At 35.6% G+C, this 13,005-nt stretch overlaps 1 protein-coding gene across 6 annotated transcripts in view; it reads left to right on the top strand.

Moving 5' to 3' along the window:
* STS (steroid sulfatase) overlaps positions 1-13,005 on the top strand; it is a 124,221-nt gene that overhangs the window by 53,565 nt on the left and 57,651 nt on the right. The gene's annotated exons all lie outside the window — the stretch shown is intronic.

The following is a 13,005-nucleotide window of genomic DNA, read 5'->3' as shown; positions in this document are numbered from 1 at the left end:
TACTCACTTTGGTGGAAGTGTTACTGTTGTCAGCCTTAACCTTCAGCCCTAAATTAGGAATATGACTTTTGCCATCCTTTTTCTTCAGTAGTTGGACACTGAAAGCATATCTGTATAGGTATTTATGGAGCTTGTTATCATGGTTTTATAAAGAATGTGACTATACTAGAGAAGGAGAAGGATGTTGCTGGTGGTAGTTGCATGTCTGTGAAAGAAGCCTTGACATGAAACTAAGGAACAAAGAGACTGAAAATGTCAAGGATTTTTAATCTGCGTGTTAAAACTTTCTTATTCATGCCTTTTCCTTGTACCTTCAGACAGTTCTGTAGTGGATTACCCAGTACCTTACCATAGCTGATACAGCCCATAAATGCATACAAATATGCAGAAGGCATAAGTGAACATTGTAACATTATGAAGTCAAGTACTCAAAGATAGAAAAAAATCATTCTTCCTATGCTTGTGTCTCGTGGTACAGTTTTCTAACATATGTTTACATGCCATTTCTTTTCCCATTGGAATCCTATCTCCTTATCAGAGTGCCTTCTTAATGAGCAGCTTCTCAACAGTAGGTATATTCCTTATTGTTAAATATGAGTTCTAATGTTTTATTTAACACATGCTACTGAAGTTCTGTTTTGAAGACAGATACTTTGACATGTCTCATCTCTTCTGTGTCAGTACTTTGCTGCAGTGTATTACAGATTTGCAAATAAGGATTTTCACAAAGCCTTTGTAAGATAGGGGAATCTCATTAATCTGTTTCCCAGAAGAAAAACTGAGACACAGAGATGATGTTCAGTTTTAACTCCTGAGATATAACTTTGTTGCTAGTTACCCGACTAATCCACATCTGGATCTATAGTAAAGCATTAGGACTTTAATTCAGTTGGCATGGGATTTGGGAAGGAGAAAAGTAATTTTTTTCACGGTCTTGATCCATGTTGGAGGCTGGAAATGGTTAGAATGTGCACCTGGACTCAGGAACTCATGTTTTCTTCTGGTCCTGAGGACTAAATAGTCCTTTTTAAGGATAATTAAATATCTTTTTCAATATATGAACTATAATGATATGAACAGTTTCTGTGATGACTCAGGGAATAACTTCCAGCCTTTTACCATTTTTTCATACCTGGCTGCATATCAATTAGCTGTAGAAAAAACCCTAAAACTGATCATGTGCATTTCAGCTTCAGTGATGATATTGAGAATACTATAGATTCTTTTAAAATAATATACAATGGCTTTTTTGAAGAGAGATATGAAACTTTTTCATGCTTTTTTGGAAATGTATGTTAATTTTTTGAGACTGTGCTGCTTAAAAAAGGTGATCTAATTCAGAGTGAAAGCAGTAATCATACAATAAAGCTTATGACAATATTGATTCTGTATTCTTCATCAACAGACTGGTTCCAATTAGTGAATTTTCATGCAGAATTTCATACTGTTGAATCACAAGGTTTAAATTCCAGGTGGTAATAAGCTCTTATTGATGAGGTTTATAGAACTGGGTTTTTATTGACTCTGGCTGGTAATCTTTCAATGGTACATTTGACTTAGTGCTAAAACAACCACACTATATAATAGGCTGGGTGGTAATACTGCTAAAGATCATTATTTTTATAAAAACAGTTGCTTATATTGCATTAAAGAAAGATTTTTATTGCTTTCTGTATAATAACAAAATATAATAATGAGATAAATAATAAATTTTTTAGGGCTAGGAAAAGCAGTAGAGTAATGATGCAGTGATTAGTGAAAGGCAGTCTGGTAAAATGGTAATTTTGCTCTGGAGCTTTTCCCCTAACCACTTGATTGTATAAAAAGGCATTTCTATTTCAATTTAAGATGCTGTTTAAGAAAAACTGAAACTGATTCTTTATTTTTCTTTTCTATCATTCTTTTTTAATACTGATGTTTGTGGGGCAAGGGTTCGTAGTGTACTCGGGGTACTAGTTTGAATTCTTTTGTTTTTGCTTTCTTTTGACTTTGTATACACACTTCTATTTTTAAATCATTCTCTCTCCCTACCCATGAAACTTTCTTTATAACATTTCCTCATGAAGAGCATATTTCAGTAACCCTGAGAAGACTGAACTGATTTTGTATTAGAGTAGTAAGCTCAATATCCAAAGGAACACCTGACCCCTAAGGGCTAAGTTGCTTACTTGGGATGAGCAAAAAAAGACTCCATGATAATCAAATTCTTGCCTTAGACCAGCATGAAGTTATATTCTACAGCTTTAGTGGATCTTGCAGCCTTATGGTTCCACAAGAGGGGAGGCAGAGCACCCTTCTCTCCCTTACCTCCTTTTTTTCTAACCAGCTTCCAGAGAAAATAGAAAGAAGGAGAAAGAGAGGAAGAAGAGAGGAATCTTCCTTTTTCAGCAAGTGTCCTTTTAGCAAACTACTGGATGGACTCGTCTATAATGTCACACTTACATTGCCTACAATTAAGTATGACTAACTTAGGTCCTTCAGTTTACATGGTTTTATAGTACTGCTGCCATTTCACTGTTGTGAAGGTAAAGGATTTTGGGTCTTTAGGCTCTTTTATCTCAGTGGTTGAGATAGTTGTGGGTTAGAAATCAAATTTACTTTCATTTCTTAATCAGACTTGCATCAAAAAACAAAGCAGGAAACAAGAAATAATAAAAATGTATTATTTATATTAATACAAATGTATTATTTGCATTTTAATCCTAAAGAAAAGAATGGCCTAGCCCAAAAAAAGCAGTACAAACTTTGTCTTCCCATGAATCCAAAGATAACTTAATGCCAGATGTTTGAAAGAAATTAATAGTTCGGGATGCCTCATTATTTCTAGGAAAGTCAAGGAAGATACTAGTTGTGCTAATGTGAAAAGTATAGCCAATATAGAGTATTTCAGTGTATAGTGTATCACTGTGTAAAAGGTAGCAAAGTGCTTCTAATCCAGAGTTCCCTTGATTTTGACATCACAAAATCACAGAGCATACATTAAGCAAGAAATAAATGAATACATATTTTTATTTGCTTATAATTCAAACACATATAATTTATCCTTTCCATTTGCCAGATTAAAAATTGGACATGAGCCAACAGTGTGAATTTGCAGCCCAGAAAGCCAGCTATGTCCTGGGCTGCATCTAAAGCAGCGTGGCCAGCAGGATGAGGGTGGTGAATCTGCCCCACTGCTCTGCACTTGCTAGATCCTACCTGGAGTGCTGCATCCAGCTCTGGGGTCCTCAGCACAGGAAAGGTGGGAGCCTCTCAGGACTGGCCTAGAGGAGATTGGTGAAGATAAGCAGAGGGCTGGAGGAGCTCTCCTGTGAAGACAGACTGAGAGAGCTGGGCTGAGAGAGAGCCTGGAGAAGAGAAAGCTCTAGGGAGAATATTTAAAGGAAAATAAATTATAAGAAAGACTGTAGAAAGACTTGATACCAGTACTTGTAGTGATAGGGCAAGGGACAAAAGTTTTAAACAGCAAAATGGTAGATTTAAATTGGACATTGGGAAGAAATATTGGACAAGGAGGGTGGTAAGACATGGAACAGGTTGCCCAGAAAAGTTGTGAATGCTGCATCATTGGAAGTGTTCAAAGCCTGATTTTAAGTAACCTGATCTAGTGACAGATGTCCCTTCCTAAGGCAGGGAGGTTGGACTAGATGGTCTTTGAAGGCCCTGTTCCAAACCAACATCAGGACAGAGTGAAACACAATGTACCCAGCACATCCTACAGAACAATGTTTGAACATCTAGCAGGGTGTTTATGAGCAAAGTGCTGCTATGATGGCTTTTTTTATCAGCATTTTTTTAAGAGGCACAAAATTGGCAGTTGTCCTTAAAAAAAAAAAAAAAGCCTAAAACCTTTCTACAGGACATATCCTAAATATTTTTGCCTATTTAGAGCTGAAGTAGTCAAGCTCCATATCCTCAATTTCTCAGTCCAACTTTTGTGTGATTCTGCTGCAGTTTGCCAATCTTGTGCAATAACCCCCAGGTGCGGCTTGTAAAAAAATAGGTAGCCTAATTAAAGGGAGCTTTGAAGACTTTCTTGGCAAAAAATACTAGACAATAATATCACATTTACCTCTCAGAATGTAAACTGGTTTTTGATGAGACATTTAATTACTTCCCTGGTTATATATTAACTTTAGGAATTCATGGTAAAATAGTTGAAAATAACTGTTTTAAAAAAGGGGAACTGGTATATTAAATATATCATCAGGAAATGAATGTAAATACTCTATCCTACTGTTACCATATTTACTTATTGAATCTTGGTAGTAATAGTCAGTTCCTGTGTATAGCCAGCCATACTTTTCCAGTGCCTTCTAGAGCAGAAATTTATTTGCTGGATTGTACTTACTTCTCTCTGCATGTGGTACTGAAACACCAGTGTGTTACAGAGCTATTCATGTGAAATGTGAAGATCCCAAACATTTCCTGTTGAAAGACATCTGTTTATATACAAATTCTTAAATTTGATTTTATAAGTTCAGAAATTATTAGTTTATTTTAAAAATACATTAATAGGGAGGAACTAACCCTCTACTTGCCTGTCTATCCATAGGAATAGTGCTATTCCCATAAGCAACAAATGTGCTGCCTGGGGTCTTCAAGTGGTTATTTGCCATCTGTTCTTTGCAGAGTTTACCTTGGCAATAACTCCTCTCTTCCCCAAATAGTGTCTAATTACAGTTAGACTAATTTTTTCCATGTATCTATGTAAATATTTCAGCTGATCTGTGGTGTTTTTGTCAATAATCCTTCCTCATTTCACATTTAGCCTTCAGATTTATCCTAAAAAACACATCTCACTGTCATCCTTACATGCAAGGCAGAACCCTTTCAGAATTTTGCCTTGACTTCACACAGGAAAAATATAATTGTCCATTTTTGTAACTTCTCATTACAAACAAAAGGACACATGGCATTCACAGTGTTAAACCTTGGCAAACTCAGATTAATTATCACTTAATTATCATTAATTTCACATGTAACATACTCATTTTTGTTTTATTATTATATGAGTGAAAATCAGAGAAAAGGCAAAGAAAGGAGCCTAATGGTCTCAGGGCCCTCTCTGATCTCATGACTCCACCATGTCTTAGGGGCGTCAAACACATCTTGGTCTAAGCAGAGTCCTCAAGTATTTCCAAACCAATTTAAAACAAGAATGGCATATTTTTCTTTCCAGGCCTCAGACCAGAAAAAGGCAGATTTTCTTCCTCATAGGCATCTGCTGTGCTACTGAATACTACTCTGAAACTTCAACAAAAACTCTTTTTGAATAGGCTGTGAATATTTTTCAAGAGCACTTAGATGAATTAAGGAATCAAAGTGCCATTTCATGAGACAGTGAGTAATGTTTTTGAGCTAGTAATCTATCATCAGTGAGGATGACCTGAAAAATGATTTGCCTTCCCTTCAGACAGGATCCTCTGGAATGGAAGTCGGCATAAATATGTCATGTTTAACACACATACATATACCAGGGGGAAAAGGTGCCAAATCATAATTTGTGTCTCTCAGTATATTTATTTGTATCTTTTTTCTAAATTCTGAATGTCATCTAGAGAAGACAGAGTAGAGTCTACATCATTAGTGGAAAAGTCCCTTGAGACAATTTTCATAGTCAGGTTTGCTTTCTTATTGGTAGTAACAGTGTCTATACAGAGATTCATTATCAAGTAACATGTTTTGGAGATGGTGATTTCACAGTAGGCTTTGAGTGTCTAATAGCACTTAGGCACAAAAGTTAGAGAAGTAGGTGAATTAACAAATGTGCATGGTGATCCTCGTGTCAAGGAGAAAAAAATGTGTATTGGGAGTGAGTTAATGCACACCTACTTTCATGTTAGATTAGATTTGCACAATTAAAATCAGAAAACCAGGAAATTAAATTTATTGAGATTTCATGATGAATATCATTCACTCTTGATAAAACTCGTCTTAACTGTATGGCATGTAATTTATAGCAAGTCTTTAAAACCTGCTTCCAAATTCAGCAAAGATTAAAAAAATTTGGCTGCTGAAAGATGATAAATGTTTATGCTCTAATGTCAGCCAGTTTTTTACAGTTTGAATTTTACTTAATAAAAATGAAATAAACAACTCCAAATGCTTTGAAGTTTTCTAGAAAAGTGCAGAGGATTTAAATGGGGTGTTAATTTTTTTTCCCTGCTTTACATTCTTCATAATTCTTCATACATTAATCTGGCAAAATGTTGTCATTATGCATTTGGTTCTAGGACCGTATACATATTCAGTTTAAAACTTAGTCTGATATTAGTAAATGTTTAAACCTTTGAAGACATAGGAAAGAGTTTCTTTTATCACTCCCCATTTATGCAATCAATCACAATCAGCATATATTGGAATGGTCAAATACCTGAAGCCTTAAATTCACCTGACAGTCTAATTCAAAATTGAACAGTACCCCTCAGCTGTCACTGCAGTTTGCCAAGGTCACACCTAAAGAAATCCCTTTCATAATTTGGAAGAAAACATGGGAGACCTCAAAGTGGGAAATGAGACAATGTCTTTTTCATTATTCATCTTAGTTGTATGTGTGAAATGGCATCTTAGATATGTGCAGAATGAAGGTGCAAATTTACCCAAAAAGTTATCACAGCTGTCATGCAAAATGAAAATGCAGTGGACCCTCCTAAAATTGTATGACCATTTCTCATATTTTAGCATTTTAAGCAGGCTAAAAATCAAGATTACTTTAGAAATACATTGACTTATGTTCAGCAGATGTAAGGTCTAAAAGTGAATTTCAAGCAATGCATTTATTAGCTAATTTAAATACTAATAAGGAAATAGCTACTGATTAGTTATACTTTTTGACCTGTAATAATCCATCATTAGTGCTGCAGTACAGGAAGCTTTTCCATCCTGCATTGTCTCTATTCCTGCTATACTTACAGGTCTTCAGACACTAAACTGTGCTTCATTATGCTCATGTATTTATACATATCTAAAATATCATTCCAACTTTCATACTTAAAAAATAATTTGAACTTATATGCATAAGAAAAATAAGAGCTGTGGTACTCATCTCTAGGAAAAACCTTATGCATAAGTCAAAATTTGGTTGATTTATTCAAAGCTGCTAAGAAGTGTGCGTACCTAATCTGCTGTGCACTGTGCTGAAAATTTATCCTGAGGGTCTGAAAGACACATTATACTTATAAAACTGTATAAACAGTCACAAGTGATTTGGAAGTTTACAGCTACATGGCAGTCCAAATCCAAACAAAAAGCAAGTTCACACTGATAGCTTAGCTGACCACACCAAAGCTGCCTTGTTTTCTGATTAAAAGACTGCCCTTTTCTGAGCGCTTCTGCTTATTTACTTGTCCCACTCTGAGTCTAGAGGAATCTAACAGAGAACTGTTGTTCTACAGACCATCTGGACCTAAGAACTTCTTACTTGATTTCTAGTGGGAGGTAGTTACATCTGGGGCAATTGCCTTACTTTACTTCATTTTGAAAAGAATTGAGAATTTTTGGGGCCACATCCTTAAGATAGGTGAGCTGCATATGAAAATCCATACTTTGTGCTTTGTGTACACTGTATGTAAATCCCACTTTCAATGTATCTACAGCATATACAGCTGGAGCTGGATTGTGCCTGCTCTAGACTTCCATTGGAGGATTCCTCAATCCTACAATGTTTAAAATTGCCGACAGTGGCAGGTCTGAATTGTCTTCTGAGCTGGAAAAAGACAGCCAGCATACCAGAAGACACTAGAAATCCACTTCAGCTCTACTGTGGTCCCTGACTGAATGCCCATTAGTAGTGTGAGTGCCTCAGTTGCATTCCCAGGATTTGGCCTTGAAATAAGACTTTGAAAGAAATCCAGGTCCCAAAATCCAAGAGGGCTTTGCTATGGAAACATAAATATGTTAACTGCCCATGATTCGATTTACTGTAAATATGCATTCCTGTTACAAATCAAAACACTAATATAGATGTATTTTTTCAGAACCAGATGCTACTTTTTGGCAGAATTTCCTGTTGACATTGAAGATCCCACTAACCTATCATAGCAGGAGCTTAGCACATTTGAGACTCCAGCTATGTACTTTTGGAGAAGATTTTGTTGTATGGATTGTTTCCATTGTGTAACTTTAGAAATAGTAGTGCAGTGGTGCTGATTCAAGGCTTTATACTGAATGTGCACTCTACTTTCTTTCTGCAGGAAGAACCTTATACCTTTTGTGATTAGTTATGCATCTATTTTCTGGTCTAGTCAGAGTTGTACTACCTAGTATTCACTCTCACCTTTGAGGTTCATATGCTGATGTCCTCCTTATGGGAATCAGTTGTCTTCGAAGGTGGATATGTTCTGTTGCCTGGCTAGATAATGTGCCATAGCACATTCTAATGCTTTGTCTCAGAATTTCCACTCTGCACTGGTTGTGTTGTAGTTCTGAATGTTAAACAAGTTGTGTGTAGAGTTTATGTACTGTTCATCATATGTGCAGCCACTTCTTGTGTTGCTTGCAATGGTTTTATTATTTTTCATCTTTACCTCAAGTGTTGTACTCAATGACTAGGTCTGAAAGTGATAATTACTTCCCCACTGCAGAGACAAGCTGATTTACATATTTATCAAAGGAAACTGGATGGCTCTGAGCATACTATGGGAACATTTGCATATTTATAACCTGAAATGTACAAAAGCTAAAATTAAAATAGGGGTGTCTTGATCTTAGTTATAAGTTTGTTTTAATACAAAGGTTTTAGTCAGTAGATTTTGTAATCAGATCAGTACATTAAAGTGAAGAAACTTTTCTTCATCACAGAAAATCAACATAGAGATTAAAGTGATTGTTAGCTTGTGAATGATGATATGCAGAAGCTGCAACATTAAGTTTTCATAAGGTGAAAATCTTAGCCTTTGAGCCCTGAAGAGATGATTAACTGTGGCAAAACCTTAAACTGCTGTAGCAGAAAGGGGCTCCCAAGAGGTTTACTATGTGGTAAACCTATGGGTATATAGTTGAAAGGCATCAATATATTTTCTGGGGGAAATGTGGGCTTCCAAATACTTATGCATGTAGCATTAATTTTTAGGATTTTATGCATTTATTCAAAGGCTTGCCACTCACAGAGGTGAATGCCTGGAGCTGACTGTAAGTTGTGATTCTGGCTAATGATGCTATTCAAAACCAAACATGAGCAGCAGTAGCAAATTCTAAACAGCAAATAAAAACAATAAAACACCAACACAATCAAATTGCCTCTTCTAGGCAGTGATGTGATGGCTTATTTTCCCAGTCTGATCTATTGGAATCTTTGTTCAATAATTGTCTCAGTCTTGCTGTAAATTTCTGGATACAAGAGAGGCATGTGAAAGTTTACTGGAGTTGGAAAATAGTGTTACATTATTAGGAATTTCCTTTACTGTCAGCTGTCTCTTCCTGAGACAGATCCTTAACGCTCCTTCTGAAACATGTTTTTTCTTTGAATCTGGCAGACTGCTTTAAAGCTTTCATCACAAGTAGAAGCTATTTTTTCTAATGCCTAGATTACACAGAGGTATTCTATTTCCTCTAGCTTCTTATTCACAATTTCAGCAATACTCTAAATTATTTTGTATTAATACAAATAATATTTCTTTCCCATTGACTTGAAATGTCAGTAAACTAATTTTTGAATAAATTGCATTTGTTCATATGCTTGCTTGACTAAATACTTTTTCAAATCAGTAGCAAGTTTGTAAACACATTATTTTTTTTCAGTGTTTGTACCTTGTTTACAAATGAATAGTGATTTTTTATAAACCCTATCTCTTCTTGTAGATGCATACATTAGGAGCTTTACATGAGTCAAAACTCAGTAATTATGGTCATCATTAGCAAGGCTGGTTCAGCTACCATTCAGGCTGTGCTGGAGAACTTGAAAAGCGGCATGGCGCTGTGTTTCCTTCTGAAGAACAGAGTCAATTGCTCTTCTCTCTTTCACATGGCTATCACTCCACTGAAATTGGCATTTTCATATTCAGAATGAAACAATTCTTTATAATTTTACACAGCTTGAAGCAAGAATGGAGAGTAGAATACAGAGAGCACTCCTCAGTATATTTCACAAGAAGTTTAATTTAAATTTTGGAACACTGATGTACTAATCAAAACAAGTAACATCTTAACACAGCCCTCAATCTGTTTTGTATCTTAAAATATATAAATGGAAGCAAAATATCCAATGATCTAACACCTTTGTCTGCTACAATGCTAGTCACCTACATTGCAGAATACATTCCTATAATGGCAGTGGTAGGAGTAGCTTGATCTGAAATTCTAGTTGCTAAATAGCTGCAGAAATTATGGAGCTCCATCAGCTAGATTGACTTGGATATGTTGTCTTTCCAAATATGTTCTGTTCAAATCAGAAAAAAAATAACTGGTACCATCCACACAGATCAGTACAGCAGTTAATTTTTCAGAATGTGACTTTTGAGCAAGGCATTTTAATTTAAAGTCTTTCTTGTGTTAACGGGAGTCACATCATTCAAATACACTTAAATTTATCTTATCTCCTGGTAACACACACTTTGCTGTTTATTTACAATTTTCATTCTAGTAGGTGCTAGTGTTCAGGATCAAAATAGAAATGGAAGGTTTGCTTATGAGTGTGTTGTGACTGCCATACTCTGGCAATACTGTTTTTTGAATTACCACTATTAGTCCATCTGTACTGAAAAATGTTGCTGCTAAGATACATTGTCATTTTAGCATTTGTTAGTTAAACCTTATGTAGGCAATCCTCTGTGTTTCAAAATCCTTTTGAAGGAAATGGAAGTTTTACCATTGAGTTTAACAATGGATGAGAATTTCTATGCATTTTATATGGCTGGGTTTTTTCTAAAATGGGACATGTTTGAGTGTCAGTATTTAATATTTTTTTCAGAGAAAGACTAGTTACTCAACCTCATTAAAAATTCATTATAATGTCTTACATTTAATTTTAATACTAATTTTTAATTTTAAGTTTAATTATTTGTGATAGTGAGACAATTTTCATTGCTTCTCATGTCTTCCCAAATTATTGGGAAATCAAAGTGGTCATTATTGAATGATTGCCAATGCCTTTGATCACCAGAGATCATGTTATATACTGAGTGCCAGTCTCTCTTATTTTTATTTTGGTTTATATACAAGATTAATTTGAAAGCTCAATTTCATCATGAACATGAGGTCTGTAAAAAAAATATTGCTGTGCACATCACTGCACATATATTTCTTTGCACAATACTATTTATTGTCATTGTATCATAAAATCATAACTTGATGTAGGTTGGAAGGGAACTCTGAAGGTCATGTGGCTGAATACCTACATATAATTTACTAACTTATCTTTGTACTCTACATTTTTATCATCATTGACGCATTTCCAAGAGATATTGTAATCACTTAACAAGAACATTCTCCAAACATCTCCAGAAGCCAATGGGAAATTGCCTCGTTCTTTTCTGGCACTAAGTCCATCCACCTCATGCAGCAAGCGCATGGCTTGTCAGAAGGATCTGTGTGATTTTCCCTCAACCCACCAGCTTTAAAATGTCAGCCTTTGTAACAGATTTTCTCAGCTCTGTTGGGAAATTTCAACTCCCACGAGGCTTCAAAATTTACATAAACAAATTCTCCTACTCTTACATTTCTTCTTTGCTCCTACTTTACAAACAAGACCAACAGGTATTTACTTAAATTTAGCAGCTGATGTTCCTTTATTCTTGACCCAGTCATTTGAAAAATTATGACAGTCAACCATTTTAAAAAGACAGTTTTAAAATGATATAGCATTAAGAGGCAACTAGAAATAGTAGCAATAAAGTAAGGTAATTATTCCTTATCCAGAAAAAGAGCATAGCAGCAGAAACAGTGATCTGAAAACCATTTAGAAGGCTCTGTATTTCAAAGTTCTTATCCTCTTTGACACAATAATTGGGCATCAGATGATGAATTAATTCTTAGTGGTCAGGTTAGCAAATCAAAATTAACATTCAAATTGGACCATTCTTGGATGCTTAAGTAAAAGAATAAAGATAAAATAGTTGTGAAGACAGAATTATCTTTATATGTTCTGAGATCCCTAAAGGACAGGTTCATTGTCAGGCTGATGTGAAGAATTAAATTCTTAAGCTTTGGTGATTTTCCAGGACCAATAATTTTAGATTCCTAATCAATATAAAACCCACTGGAGCAAGTTACAAAGAGAAGCTTCACTTTCATTCATACAGAAACACACTTTAAAGAATTCAGTCTAAATAGGTTTCAGTGCAATTTATATAACTGCAAGCCCCTCCACAGTGCCAAAGTAGTGTGAAGAGCCCTTTGTGAAAATGAAACATGAGCCTGTGGTGCCTAAGAGGTACAAGACATATCCCTGTGGGTATTTCTTTTAAATGTGTGCACCTGGGTGTGTTTATTACCTTGCATATTTTGAGTTTAGTTGATGTTTTTCCATATGTTGAGATATTAAGGGCTAATTATTAGGTTTGATAATGAAAACACATACTTTAAAGGTGTGACATGCATTCTCTTACTTTTTTTTTTTTTGTCTTACTCTAACACTAGCACTGAGATTTTTGCCATGCTGCCTCTATGGGTTGCTAGGCAGCAAGGCTTTACCCCCAAACTGCGAGATCTACTCTGCGTGCTGAGACTCTTTCCTCAGTGTTACTAAATATCCTCAGTGGCTTGAATCTTCTTGCTAAGAGATTTCCTTGATTGAGAGCAACTGCTTCCAAAAGTCACTTGCTCTCTGTGGATTAGCCCTTTTCTCTGATGTGCACAAATCCTCTCATACTGTACATCAAGAAACCCTGCAGCAACTGAGTCATGGTCCTGATTGCTACAAGCCCTGTTGGTTGTGCCCTAGTATGCTGCATGTGCCTATTGCTGAGTATAAGAGAGTTTATGTGAAAAGTGGTCTCAAAAAGGCAAAGGGACACAAATATTTATATGTGCCAAGGCTAATGAAAAAGTCATTTAGTCTCTAGCATC

The sequence above is a fragment of the Molothrus ater genome, chromosome 2 (genome assembly GCF_012460135.2).
Source record: "Molothrus ater isolate BHLD 08-10-18 breed brown headed cowbird chromosome 2, BPBGC_Mater_1.1, whole genome shotgun sequence".
Classification (NCBI taxonomy): domain Eukaryota; kingdom Metazoa; phylum Chordata; class Aves; order Passeriformes; family Icteridae; genus Molothrus; species Molothrus ater.
Note: the sequence above shows the minus strand (reverse complement) of the source record. Positions and strands in the feature narration are given on the sequence as shown.